Below are 14,095 nucleotides of genomic sequence, written 5' to 3'. Positions count from 1 at the left end.
TGGAGGTTGGGTTGAAAATGAAGATATATGTTTCAAGGCAAAATAAATATGAAATATTATTGCTTTGTTAATGAAAGCAAACATCTTAATTAGATTGCAAACAACTGAAAAAAAAAAAAAGATTAATTAAACATTTACTTCTTTTTTAGTGACATATGTGTAAAATATGGGCACAGAATAATCCAATTACAAGCACTTTTAAATTATTGGGCTGAGCTGTTAATGAAATAGGATGCATAATTTTCATACTATAAAGGAGTGTTGTCACTGTGGTCTCCATCCTTTTACTTTAATATCTCCTGTGTAATGATAAACAAAGATCCAAAGACGACACCGGCACTACTGAAACGTACAATATGGGTGTCTAATATAATTATAATTAACAGTTTCCATTCATTTGCAAGATATACCCTGATGGCATTGCTCAAGAGAGGGGGAGCATTAGTGGTAATTATGCTTTGACTTTGTAATGCTGGATTGAAGCGATGGTTTCTGACAAAACCAGAAATGAGTGGTTGCTTTGAACAGTGTAACAACACTGCCATCTACAGAGAGCCACAAGTTATCAACAGGGAAAAATACCTCAGGTTCACGAACGTAGATAGATAGTCCTTGCTATTTTTTATGGTAACTGCAAGGAGAAAGTCTTTCTCTTTTTAAAATAAGAAACTACCTGCTTTTTATTTTCAAGTAGTAATATTAAACCTTTTTTCTTCTGGATTTGACTATAATAATTGAAACTCAGCTTATCTTTGGATGACAGAGGGGAATTTAAAACTCTAGCAAAAATGTACTTGACTTTGGAAATTTGGGTTTGCTCAGGAAGGAGAAAAACACACAAAACAGCATGTGTGTTGGAAGGCAGTAAAAAGCCCAAGACAGCAAAAGACTGCATTATCACAAGAATTTCTACATCAAATCATACACCTAGACTGCCAGTTTCCTACCTTGTACCTAACAAATGCTCCAGGAAAATGCTGAAGAACAGTTAAAATAGAAATAGAAAAATTAAAAATAAATTAAAGAAAAATTAAATAAAATAGAAATAGAAAATTATGAATAATTAAGGCAAAGTATCAGGCTATCAGGTTCTGTCTTATTTTTATGCTACCTCTAGCTGATAGGGATGATCTAATAATTACTGTTTTTCATGTCCTCTTAATGACACTGTTTCGGAAAGTAACTTTCACCAGCAAACAGGAGACTGGGTACAAAAGTCTTTTACATCCTTTCTCTTAATCTGATGTCCTTCAAGCCTATTAGATGATGGATTTTTTTTCCTACAAGTGTCAGGGATTCAAACAATTCTTAAACTGCTTTTTATGCTTTTTTGTGTTGGTTTTTTTTTTTTTTTCTGTGACTTCTCTTATTATTTTTTAATTGTTTAAATTTTCTTTTCCAGATATTCTTGCTGTCTCATGACTCATTTTCATAATTTTTCTTTCTTTTTTGCTTTATGCCATATTTTTAAAGATGAAGCAAAGTGTAGCCTAATCAAAAGACATTATTCCTATCAGATTAGGTAAAATCAATGTATTCTTTACATCTTTGGGGTTTTTTTGTTTTGTTGTTCAGTTAGTTGTAATGCAACTAAGTAGAAAAAAATTTCAAGTGAATCTGAAGATATGGGAGATAAGACTAAAAGACCTACAGGTAAAGACCTAAGAGCAAGAGACTTGGAAGAAAAACAAAGATGAAACAAAAAATGAATATCAAAAGTCAGTGGGGTTTAAGATCTTAAAACACTTTTGAAAAAAACAAAAAACAAACTGCTGATGTCTAGCTATATATTTCTCAACAAGAATATTTAAAATAAAACATGCAGACCAGAGCTTTCCATTTTCAGTTTTCAGACAATGATGCTGAGAATCAAGAATCTGTTAAAGTTTGTCTGTCCTTTAAAAGGACATTCTCTTGATTCTCTGTCCCTTAAAAGACAAATCATATAGAGAGGGAAAATGCAGATTGTCTTTCTCTGCCTGCCATAGCTTTGCAAAGTTTCACTCAAAGCCCTGATAAGAGAGAGAGAAAAACAAGTACTTAAGCCGAATTATTATTAGATTTTACTTGGGTAGAAAAGGCAACTTAAAAATCCATATAGATTTTCTTCAGGAATGTTCATTATGGTCACCATCCAGAAGGCTGGAAATGCCACATGGATTATCAAGAGGCTTTTTGAGAGACAAAGTATATCTTTCAGCAGAAAACACTTTTTTTCAAGGTTATCTGCTCAGGACTTAATGAGAAGAAATATGTAACTTAGAAGCACGAACATGGTTTCATCTAGTTTCACCCAGGACAAGCAACATATTATCATAGTCACCATGGAGATACCTGTTTCTTTCTGTTTGCAGCATATCCTCTGTCTGCAGTAGCTGCTTTAGAAGAGTTGATGGAGCAGGATAAGTTTATGGAAGTTTATGATTGCCACCTGGTGGCTAGTAAAGAAAATCAATTAGTTTTTGGAAGCTCTGAGGTTATTAAGAAATAGTATTGAAGCTGCTAGATTCAGGTAATATCCTGAGAAAAAGCCAGCTGAAATTAGGCGGAGAAATGCATGCAGAATTTTCATTCATTCTTTTCCTCACGTTTCACTGTTTTAAATAATATTTAGATGGGAAAAAATAAACTAATACGTTGAACACAGGACTCGAGCTTTGAGGAGTCATTATGTCATTCACGAGGGGGTCCCTGAACTACCTTGTGTCATCATTCATGGGTGGATTTTTCTTAATACCTGGTGTTTGTTTGTAGTGAAACTTATTTGTAAAAAGCAACACTATATGTTGTGTATAAACAATCAAAACCACCAAAAAACTTCTGCAAAGTTCTTTTACCAGCATTTGTTGTTTGTATTACATTTATGATTTTATTCTAGAGGAATTTCTACTATGGAAAAAACAATCAGAGCAAGCAAAGAGAATACCTTGTCAAGTTTTGAAATGCTGGATTGCAAATCTCCCTTCTGGCTTCTGATGAGCTCACTGACTATTCAGGCTTACTGTAATGAAAAAGTGAACAGCAAATACCCAACTATTTCAAGAAACAGGCTAATGGTAGTAACAGAAAATTAAATTCACGATCCTGGTATCACTATGCCATAGATACAACTGGCTACATTTTTTTCTCCAATGATTAAAAAAAAGTATTCAAATTTGAAGAAAGGTTGTGAGTGCAAAGGAAAATGTTGGGATTTGGAAATCCTGTGCCTCATGATGGATGGAACATCTGACTCTGCCTTCCTTTACTCTGGGCCAGGTGTCCTGAACTGCCACATCCCTGGAGGATTGCCTTTTGGAAAAAGGAGGTAATGAGTCATGAAGTCCCTGGATGTGATGGATGAGGTGAAATGTATTACAGCAGAGACTTGGAGAAGAAAAAGGATATGAAGGAAGCAAATTTATCTGCCCTCCTGACTATTTCATTCTCGTTCCCAGGCTCTCCTTTTCTGCCCATTAAGCTGAAACTGGAAATATGTCATTCATGGTAGCAAAAGAAGACAAAGAGCAATGGGACAGTGCCCACCAGCCTGAAAGGGCACTTGCAGGAAGAAAGCAGATCTCAGCCACAGAAAGAAATTAAATCACCATCACATATGTGCTGCATCCATTTAAACTGCTTTATTGAAAAAAAAAGTATAAGAGTGTGAAGTAATATAAGATGGACAAGAGGAAAGGGGATGAGAAAGAGAAAGGAATTAACTAACCACCACTACCACCCCTAAGATTAGAAATGTTGCTAAATCTCCTCCTTATCATTTCAATTCTACCCTGGGGCATTTGGACAAGGGATACATCACATAAAGAGAGAAATTAAATTTGATATTCTTGCATTTATTTTCCCTTCTGTATTGAATATGGTGTCTAAATTCTGGGGAGTAAATTATTGCAAAAATATGGAATTTTTACAAATATGGAGAATGGGGGAAGTTTGCATTTCCTCTGACTAGGTTAAATAGTTTTCTGGGTATGTTTATATTAAATGAAGAACTTTCTTTTCCCTTATGTCTATCTGAGCCAGAGGTGATAGTAGGTGTCAGCTAGGCAGAGAAAGCCTCAAATTGTATTATATTTATTTGTATATTTAATTCATTATACTTATAATGGATAGATTAATGTATTTTACTTAGAGCACAAAAATATTTATTCTGTTTTAAAATTTGATACTTCAGGGACATCTCTTGAGAAATGAAATGAGGTCTGAATTATAAAGGAGACAGAGCATCAACATCTAAGTGGGAATTTTGAATTCCAGAAAATAAAAGTAAAGGTTGTTTAGCTCTAGGTCTTTGATTCAATTGCACACAATACAGGACCTAACAGAGAAATTAAATTTCAAGTTTCTAAATGCTAAGTATTAGGAAGAAAGAGACTTTTCAGACTGTATGGAACATTTGTTTCATATCCATCTTTGCTTTAATAAAATACTGTGCATGTTCAAAGGCAGGCTAGATTGGTGTTATTGCTGAATTTAGTGCTCTGGCTGAAGATGAAAAAATTCAGAACTGCTTTCCTATAGGTATGTTTTACCCTAAATTCTGTTCTACTGGAAGGTACAGTATCAACATCCATGACACCTCATATAATAATGGCACAGAAGAAACCCACCCCAAACCCTATAGAGGTAGCACAATCTTGAAAGTCTCCATAGAGCAGCTCTGGAAGTACTTCTTGACTGTAACAGGATTCTTCCTGCTGCATAAATCAGCCCCTTGGGTAACCAAAAAATTGCATACATCTGTGTGTAGAAATTGAAATATTAATAAAGCCAAGAACCACATACTGGTATGGGGAGGACTAAAACTTAGAGAATTACTTATTGCAGGCAGTAATAAGTCACAGCCCCTTTTATCCTGTGGTGCTCCATCAAATGGAGTGGGAAAAACTGCGTGAGTGGATTTAGGACCTAAAGGGTTTGAGCTGTATGGATGACTCAGTACTAAACCAGCCATGGTCACAGTTTCCTTCTATTTCCCTAAACCTCCAGATTTTGTAAGTCACATGAGCCTAAACTGATTTTGACATGGTTTCCATGTATCCTTCGATGTTTCAAAACATTGGGGGTTTGGATTCAGTTCTTAATATGCATTTTTAATTTTTTTTTCTTTGCAAGGCTGATTTTTACAGCTCTGTGTGAAAGACCTGAGCTTTTACAATGTTGTCAAAATCATAAGACACCTTAAAGTAAATGTGTAATTATATATTATTTTGACAAAGTAGGAATACATCATATTCCTAATATATATCAAGTGATAGAAATAAAAGATATATTATATTTGGAGCTGACACTGGATATAATAGTAGGCATAATAAACTTAATATTGACAAGAAAGTTGTATTTATTATACCATATAATTTGGATCATTTCAAGTAAGTTTACTGAGATTCTTCAGTATTGGATGAGCACAGTTCTTACTATAACATTACAATAGATTGTTAATAGGTTGTTAGTTTTCTTTTTTCCAAATATGAAATTTTTATTTCCTCTGAAAAAGGGGTTATTACACTCATTTGGGAGCAATATTTTTTAAGTTAAAAAGTTTTTTAGTTTTGTTTATGTTATGTTTTTGTGGGATTTTTTTATTTTGTTTTGATTTGTTTGTTTGTTTGTTTATTTTTATACAGGGAGCATAATCTCAGAACAGCATGTTATCAAGGACAAAAGGATTGGTCACCTTATAGAAATATTTTCCAAAGTAGCCTAAAAAATTAATTTCAGTAGTAGTAGAGGATGCCTTTAAAATGATGGGAAAATCCCTTGTACACAATCCTGAAATAACATACTCCATAAAATTACAAATAATTTTTATATGACAAAAATCCTAAATTTGAGAACCAGCTTGTGGTTTGTTTGAAAAATTTGGCTGTCACTTTTAATTTTGTTCTTAACCTTTAGATTCTCACTTGCTAGAGTACTAGACACAGGTTTCCACATTTCTTTGTTTTTATTGTTACATACTCTGTGTTATTAACTTTCATACAGGATTGTGTGCCTATGCCTGGTAGTTCTCCTCCTAGTTTCTGACTACATATACCTGTAGTACATTCAGCTGTATCTCCAGTTTTAGCTATTTTTATACCTTTAAAAAATACACTTTTTATATTACCTAGAAACCTTTATATTCTTCTTAATTTAAGCTTTCTTTCATTTAAGCTTTTCTCCTGGTAGTTTCCTAAAATATTATGAAGAAGCCAAGGCTTGCCTGAAGTATCTGAGGAACAACATAAGTAAACTAAAATGCTTAATTTTCGATATTGCATTATTTTAATTGTCCTTAGGGAAAAAATAAAAGATGTAATTTCTCATAATCTTTGTTAAATCACTGTTAGATTAAAATAAGGTGAAGTAGTCTATGCATTTGACAAAAAAGAGATGTATTCTGGTTCTGGAAAAATAAAGGTTTTTAATAGTGCAGATCTCGCAAGTCATTGAAACTGAAGGCAATGATGAGGGGAACAAAGTCCCACACATCTTAAGATCAGATTCAAAAGCACCTAAGGAACCTGACCCAAACAAATGCCTCCTAAGGTCATGAGGTAATTAACTGGTGTAGTTGCCACTCTCCACGAAATTTGAAAAGTCATGGCCATCAGGCAAAGTCCCAGTGCCTGGAAAAAGGGAAAGAGCACACTCATTTCTAAACATGGTGAAAAAGGAGGACCCTGTGAACCACTAACCAATCATTCTCACTTTTACACCTGGTAAAACAATGGAACTGATCTTCTTGGAAGTTATTTCAAGGCATGTGGAAGATAGGGAGATGATTTGAGACAGCCAACATGGCTTAACCAATACAAACCATGCCTGATCAATCTAGTGGCCTTTTGTGACAAAACAAGAGCTACAAATACCATCTACCTGAACTTCTGTGAGGTCTTTGAAATGGTCCCACACAAGATCCTTGATGCTACATTGGAGCGCTATGTGTTTGATGGATGAACTGTTGAATGGATAAAGAATTAGCTGGATGGTCATATCTAAAGTCTTACAATCAGTAACCAAATGTCGAAGAGGAAAGCAGTGACATGTGCTGTCCCACTGGGGCCTGTAATTGATTTAGATGCAGTGGGATTGAGATCACCATCAGCAAGGTGGATACCAAGCTGAATGGTGAAGTATGCTTAAGGGAAGAGATTTCAAGAAGAACCTGATGGACTTGAGTGGTGGCCCTCATTCAGTAAAACAAAGCCAAGTGCAAGATCCTACACCTGGGCTGGGCAATCCTCAGTGTCAATACAGATTGGTGGATGCACAAATTGAGAGCAGCCAAACAGAAAAATGCTTAGGGACATCAGTGGATGAAAAATTGTACATGAGCCAACAGTGGGCTCTTGCAACCTAGAAAGCCAATCCTTTCCTGGGCTGCATCAAAAGAAGCATGACAGGTAGGATGAAGGCCTACTCCGTTCCTGTGAGATGCTACATGGAGTACTGCATCCAGCTCTGGGGTCCCCAGTACCAGACAGAGAGTACCAAAGGAGGTCTATGAAAATGGTCAGAGGGATGGAACACCTCTCCTATGAAGTTAGGAGGAGAGAGTTGGGGCTGCTCACCCTATGACTGAGCAACTGAAGACTATGGATCCTTTCAAAGTCTAAAGAGGGCTTAGCAAGACTAAGACACCACAAGGAGAGTAGTTTTAAATTGAAAGAGGGTAGGTATAGATTGGACACAAGAAAGATGTTTTTTTTTATGGTGAGGATGGTGAGACAAGGGAACAGGTTGCCCAAAGAAGTTATGGATATCCCATCTGTGGAAGTATTCAAGTCCAGGCTGGACTGAGCTCTGAGCAACTTGGCCTAGTGGAAGCTATCTCTGCCCATGTCAGGAGCACTGAACTAGGTGATCTTTGAATGTCTCTTCCAACCTAAATTGTTTTAAAATTCTATGATTCTGTGAAATGCTCAAGGCATATTAAACAAAAGGCCATAGTAAACAACTGGACATGGAAGAGGACTGGATAAGTTAAGTGGGTAGAAGAGAAGACTTGAAAATATTTTTGCTTGCTCGGTCTGGTAAATACATTTACTTTTGAAGAACGTCATCTATCACTTTCAGTATAAAGCATACGCTAATATAATCCTGCCAGGTTTTATTAAGAAAAGTGGAGCAATCCCACCATATACTAAACAACATGGAAAATACATTATAAAGAAAAAAAAACCCAAAACAACCCAACAGGGTTCTTGAAATAACATTACATATATTAAATGCTTAATGAGTTTTACTTTGGTTTACACATGCTCTGTTTCCTTTTTCTCATCCCCATGTGAAAATAGCCAGCCAGTGAAAATATTTCATTCTGTGCCCCAAATGATTTTATTAAAATAGGAACCACACTTATCCAGCATTCACTTTATGCCTGATCATGTTCCATGCATGAAATGAAACCTCAATACCCTTGCAGTAGAGGAGACCTTGACCACAGGTTTGAAACAAAGCGTAGTCCTCATATCTCCATCTAGGAAGCCTAATGAAATACTGGCACTGCTGGACCTCAGATTTTAATCTATTGAATCAGAGAAACTGGTCTCCTTCACAACATCAGATGCATTGCAAGGAAAACCTGGTTTCAACACAGGCATTATGACATGCAAAAGGAGTTTGTACATTGTACAAATTTGTTTGTATTCAGTATGTTGAAGTAGAACACTTGTAGGGGATTCCTTTCACCCACTGTAGGTACTTACCTGTGTGAACAAGTGGGTAGGGAAAAAGGTACGTGGCTGTGAAGGTGTGAGTAACAATCTTAAGTTTCACATCTGTGAGGAAACTGTGAGACTTCTGGTTTATTTCCTTACCATATTTATAGCTCAGATTGTTACAAATATTTTTTTTCCCACCTTTGATTTGTTGCAGTACCTTAAACTGGCTTTATTGAATTTTGATTAATGTTATCAAGAGGGTCAGCATTGATTTCCAGAGACAGGTTGCTATCATTTACTGTTACCCAAAACAGTTGCTAAAACATTTAAAATCTGACTTGTAAATGTCTCTGTACTCACCTCTTTGAACTGTGGTTTGGTTGTCAATCCTTTTTGAGAAGAACTGATCCTTGTGCACTTGTAAAGTACTGTTCCTGTGTTATACAGCACAGCCTAGGAAACCAGTTGAACATGAGGATGCTCATGGAATTTTTTTTTTAAATTGAAAAACTGAAAAATTTAGGAACCTCAATCTTTACACTTTTGGCAATGACAGTTTATGAAATAAGTAAATGTAGTCCAGGCCAGAACATAAGTGTTTTGGCTTTTTTATCTCTCTTTTTTTTTTTTTTTTTTATCTTTTGGAAATAAATTTGTTTAAATTTAAACATTATTCAAAGTTATTATTCCCCCCAACACCTTGGATTTAATTTCAGTCACAAAACCCTGACCCAAAAAGTCAGACTCGCTGTTTGTATCTTTAAATTTATTCTTAGTAGAGCATTATTTTTAGTATTTTTTTCACAATCTTCAACAGTTTCTCCTGTCATTTTGAAAACAAGATTTTTCTGTGAGTCATTGTAATAAATTATTTCATCAAAGTTCTCTGTAAAAAATTAAAGATAGTATTAGTTGCTTAACTAAAGTTGCTATAATAATACAATATTTAATATATTATTACAATTTACAGCTTTTTTATTTTTTTTTCTGTCAGGACCATATAGCCCTCTTTTCAATGCTAAGAATCATAGGACATTCCATATTGTTAAAAAAACAATGAAGCCAGTTTAGCCCATTTAAATAAAATCCAGTCCTTAACTCTGAAGAAAGGAAAAAAAAAACAAATAACAAAGAAAAGAAAAAAATAACAAGGTTAAACACAGTTAAATAAAGCTACTTTTAACATGAGCTTTCTGCCATACAATTTGGAAGGAACAGAAGAGTAGAATAATTGTAATTGCAAATCTTTTAACAGAAGCATATAATTTGTAGCTGCATAGTTCAATCTGAATCTTTTAAAGGCCAAAAATCTGGTTTTCAATAAAATAAAGGAAAACAAACAAGTGAAACCAAGCAGCTTCTGAACTGCATAAATAAATTGTCATTAAGGGTTAATTAAAAAAAACAAAATTATTAGAATTTTTATATTTCATTTTCACTCGTGAGAGTGAAAATATTATAATTTTTTTTTTCAGTATTTCTTCTTGTATTTATAATCCTGTGTAACTTTTTGCATATTCAAACCCTGAATGAAACTTGTTAGAGCTCACAAAAAGAAAGGTCTATCAAATCAAAGCTCAAAGCTTTGGCTCAACATGACTTTTGCATAGAGCTGCAGCTAATTTGATCAAACCCTTGGAATAAACCTTAGGAACATTTCAATCTTTCAGCTGATCACACATTTATTTGTCTTATCCATGTGAGTTTATCTGTGCTCAAAGGGACCTTGGGCTTTTCAAATCCTCCCTGAGGTCAGTTGGAAGGACTTGCTCTGAAACTGGCAGATTTTGATCCATGGCATTAATCCTAGTTCCATCTACATGAAAAGCTTGAGTCCCATTAAACTCAGTGGACCTATGGACTAATGATGAAAAGGAAATGATGTGAGAACATATCTCTGTAGATGAAAAAAAAATACTTTTGTTTCATTAATTGTTTTTGGTTTTTTTAATTTTTTTATTCTACATGTATAGGAAATATGAAATAGGAGAATTTTACCCCTTATCAAATATGCTTAATTTTCCAGAGGGCTACAAAGGCAAAATTATGTCCCAGTTCAGACTGGTGACACTGTCAGAGAAAGGGAAAGGTGGAGTGAGGGAAGGAGAAAGATAATTTTTTTTCTTTTGCTTTTGATTTTACTAGTTTTCTACAAAACTAACAACAGCTAGTGACTATTTTTTTTATTTGCCACAGGTCTGATATCTTCCAACTTAGCTGCTCTGCTTTTTTTTCAGAGTTTTCCTAGAAAATGGAACAGTAGCTAGCAATAGTTAAGTGCCACTGCCACATAGGAACTTGGTCTTGTAAAGTGCTAGGTGCCCTTCATCATCAAATGAAACAACAAGAACTGAATTCCCTGTGGAAATTATAATAAAGGCTGTCAAAATTACATAATGCTGCCAAATTATTGACTGCTTAATATATAATCTATCAACATTTCTCAGAGGAGGAAAAGAGTATCTCTCTCCTATATGTGTGTAGTAACCAGAAATTGTACCTTTGTACTAGACCAATTAGTTCATTTATGTGTCCAGTGGAGAAACAATAGAAAAGAAACAAAAATAGTTTTTCTTTCTCAATAAGAGTAGTCTGCTGATTAGAGAACTGATCTGCATTTGCAGAAAACTCAGTCACTGCATTCTAGTCGGTATCATGTTGCCACTTCATCCTACATCTGCATTTCATGCAAAAAAGCTGGAGGAGGAGCCTGTCTGGTAAAAAAAAAAAACCTTCAGAAACATGAATCCCAGGTAGACACAGGAACTTCCTGGATGCTGCTTCCTGAATGACTCAAAGAGAGCAGGATTAAAATAGGTCTATCCCATTTCATGTAGAACACTGTATTAGGTAGTACCTTCCTCAGTAGCTTCTTGGTTTGTATCACCAGCTCCTACTGTGTATTATTCTTCACCCACTTTAATTCAGAGATGCATATTTGCCACTTATAAGACACTTAAAATTTTGGTGCTGCAATGTTCAGTGCTGTCCTGACTAAAAATACATTCAAATATGTCTTGCAGAGATCTATGAAAATATATCCCTCTGCTGCCTCCTTCTTCTATCTTCAATTTCCCCCACTGCTAAAGACTCCATGAGAAGGTTTGTATGTCTGTGTTGCAGTTTTCCCAGCTGGCATTCTAGTCTTCTTCCAGGTGTCCTTCATTGTCCATTGGAGTGGGACATCACATCTTCTTTTATCTTGTCCCACCAATAAGTCCTGGCAAATTCATACAATGGGGGCAGCTGGGAGGAGTAATGTCTTAACTGCTGCAGAAAGATTTGACAAAGACCAGTTGATAAATCTTTTCTGCTGAGATAGTTCTCAGTGTGAAAATAGCAAAAAGGTATGCAGCTGGCTTACTCAGAGGGCTGGTTCCAAAGCATGCTTATTATGTTTATCCAGTTTCAGCTGTTTGGGGTGTTCAGTGCACATATTGCATTCAAAGCACAGTAGTGTTTCCTCTGACCTGTGTAAGGACCCTGTGACTGAGGCTGAAGGTGTAAGCAGGTCAAGGACATGCCCCTCTGAAGAGGAAACTGAGTCACTTCATGTTTGTCCAAGAGATGAACACAGTGTTAGGAGAGAGAGAGAGAGTCTAGAGTTTGGACTAAAATGCTGAAGCAGAGTCAGCACTTGGAATGCAGACTTTCCCTTAGGACCCATGACTGAGACCTCCTGTGCCACTGACAGCCACTGGAACTGCTGGGAAGAGGTCTGTGCTGGGATCTTCCTGCATAAATCAACAATTTCAAGAAGTTCAGAAAAATAACTGAACGCATAGGAGTCAGTATGGTGGAAAGAATAACCAAACATGTCCCTTTTGCCCAAATTATTTACTTTTTTATTATAAAATCTATTTCTACAGCTGAAATTCTACCTGGAAATTCACACTCCATAGTAAGGAATATAAATACAGCAATTTTGCTCTATTTTTTTATAGGTCTTATCCTTTGGCATTTTTGTTCTACAGTATGCTGTATTTGTAATAATAATAGAGAACATGTATTTTTTGTCTCTCTTTTTTGAAATAGGTCTATTTCTATAAAGATCTACACCTACATATGTTGGTTTTTTTTTGTTTTTTTTTTTTTTTTTAAATTTCAGTTGTATTTTGAAGAATTCTAACTGTTTCTCAGATGGATTTTCCAAGTGGGCCAAGCCTTTCTTTTTTTTTCCCCCAGAATGACAGTTCTCTCTCCCTTCTTTTCCTTCCAGGGAGACCTCATACTTGCTAACATTTGAAAAAATGCTGTAAAGTATTAACACCTAGAGGTGTTCAGTAATGTAATTTCTCACAGTTGCTGTAGGAAATATTGGCAAATTATATCCCTCAGTTGAGATCGTTTGTGTTCCAGTCCTATTTCTCATCAAAACATTTAGTTTAATGAGAATTATCATATTCAGAACTGGACATATTATTTTCCCAAGCTTTTCTAAAAGACTGCTGACAGCTGCTGAAAGATGGCATATCTCTTTTTACCTAACAAAGGCTATTTAATTTCTTCTCCACAACAAAGTTTCTGGTAGTTTGTCCTCCATGCTTGTAGTTAAATTTTGAAACCACTCCTTCACCAAACTAATATGAGCAGACAATAGTAGTAAAATGAAGCATTTACCATTAATGCGCTTTTGCCAATCTCTTGTCAAGACTTGGGTAGGGGTGAACCCAGCGATCTTCTGCTTATGCACTCTGCCCATGAGCAATTCCTGAGTAAAGATTATGGGACAGCAAATTGAGACATATGTGCTACCATGAATTTTTTATGGGTGCATGCCTCTCCATGTATCAAAGCTCACTGAAGTCAGCATGACTCTGAGCTCAGCTTGAAGCCTGCCTGGGCAGGGCTTATCATGGGGCTGTGACACAGATGGGACATACTGACAAAGCTGCAGTAAGAACCAGGCACCTTCACAGACCCCTTGCTTAGGTGACTCTTCACATGTGTCTTGAAATTTCCTAAAAACTAGGTCCACTCCACAAATGAGTTTTGCTTGTGCTTTGAATAGTCACTCAAGACAGGTTTCCCTGCGCAAATTTGTGCGCATGTACTATCTTCAGCTCTCATGATAGGCAGGTATCTTCTGTGCAGAGAGGCAACGCTTACAAAAAGGACATTCATTATCATAACAAATACAGAGAGAGCAGAAGACAATGCTTTGTCTCTCACTCTTTAATAGAGGAGTATAACTATATAAGCTGAGAGTCACAATATGTACCTAATGACACCTGCTGTCTCTGCTGTTTGATGTACAGCTCTTATTCTTTTATTCTTTCTTCTTTAATCTTGCAGAATAAAATTATTTTTAACCCTCAAGAAGAAATATCTTTGTTTGGTTTGTAACTATTGTTCCACAGATTCTTTGGCAGCTGATGGCTTGGTTTCATCATTTATATAACTAAAACTTCACTCTAGCATTTTGTTGGTTTTTTGTCTTAAAATTATGG

This window comes from Cyanistes caeruleus, chromosome 3, assembly GCF_971803275.1.
Source record: "Cyanistes caeruleus chromosome 3, bCyaCae1.hap1.1, whole genome shotgun sequence".
In the NCBI taxonomy this organism is placed as follows: Eukaryota; Metazoa; Chordata; class Aves; order Passeriformes; family Paridae; genus Cyanistes; species Cyanistes caeruleus.
The sequence above is the reverse complement of the archived record's forward strand: the minus strand, read 5'-3'. Positions refer to the sequence as shown.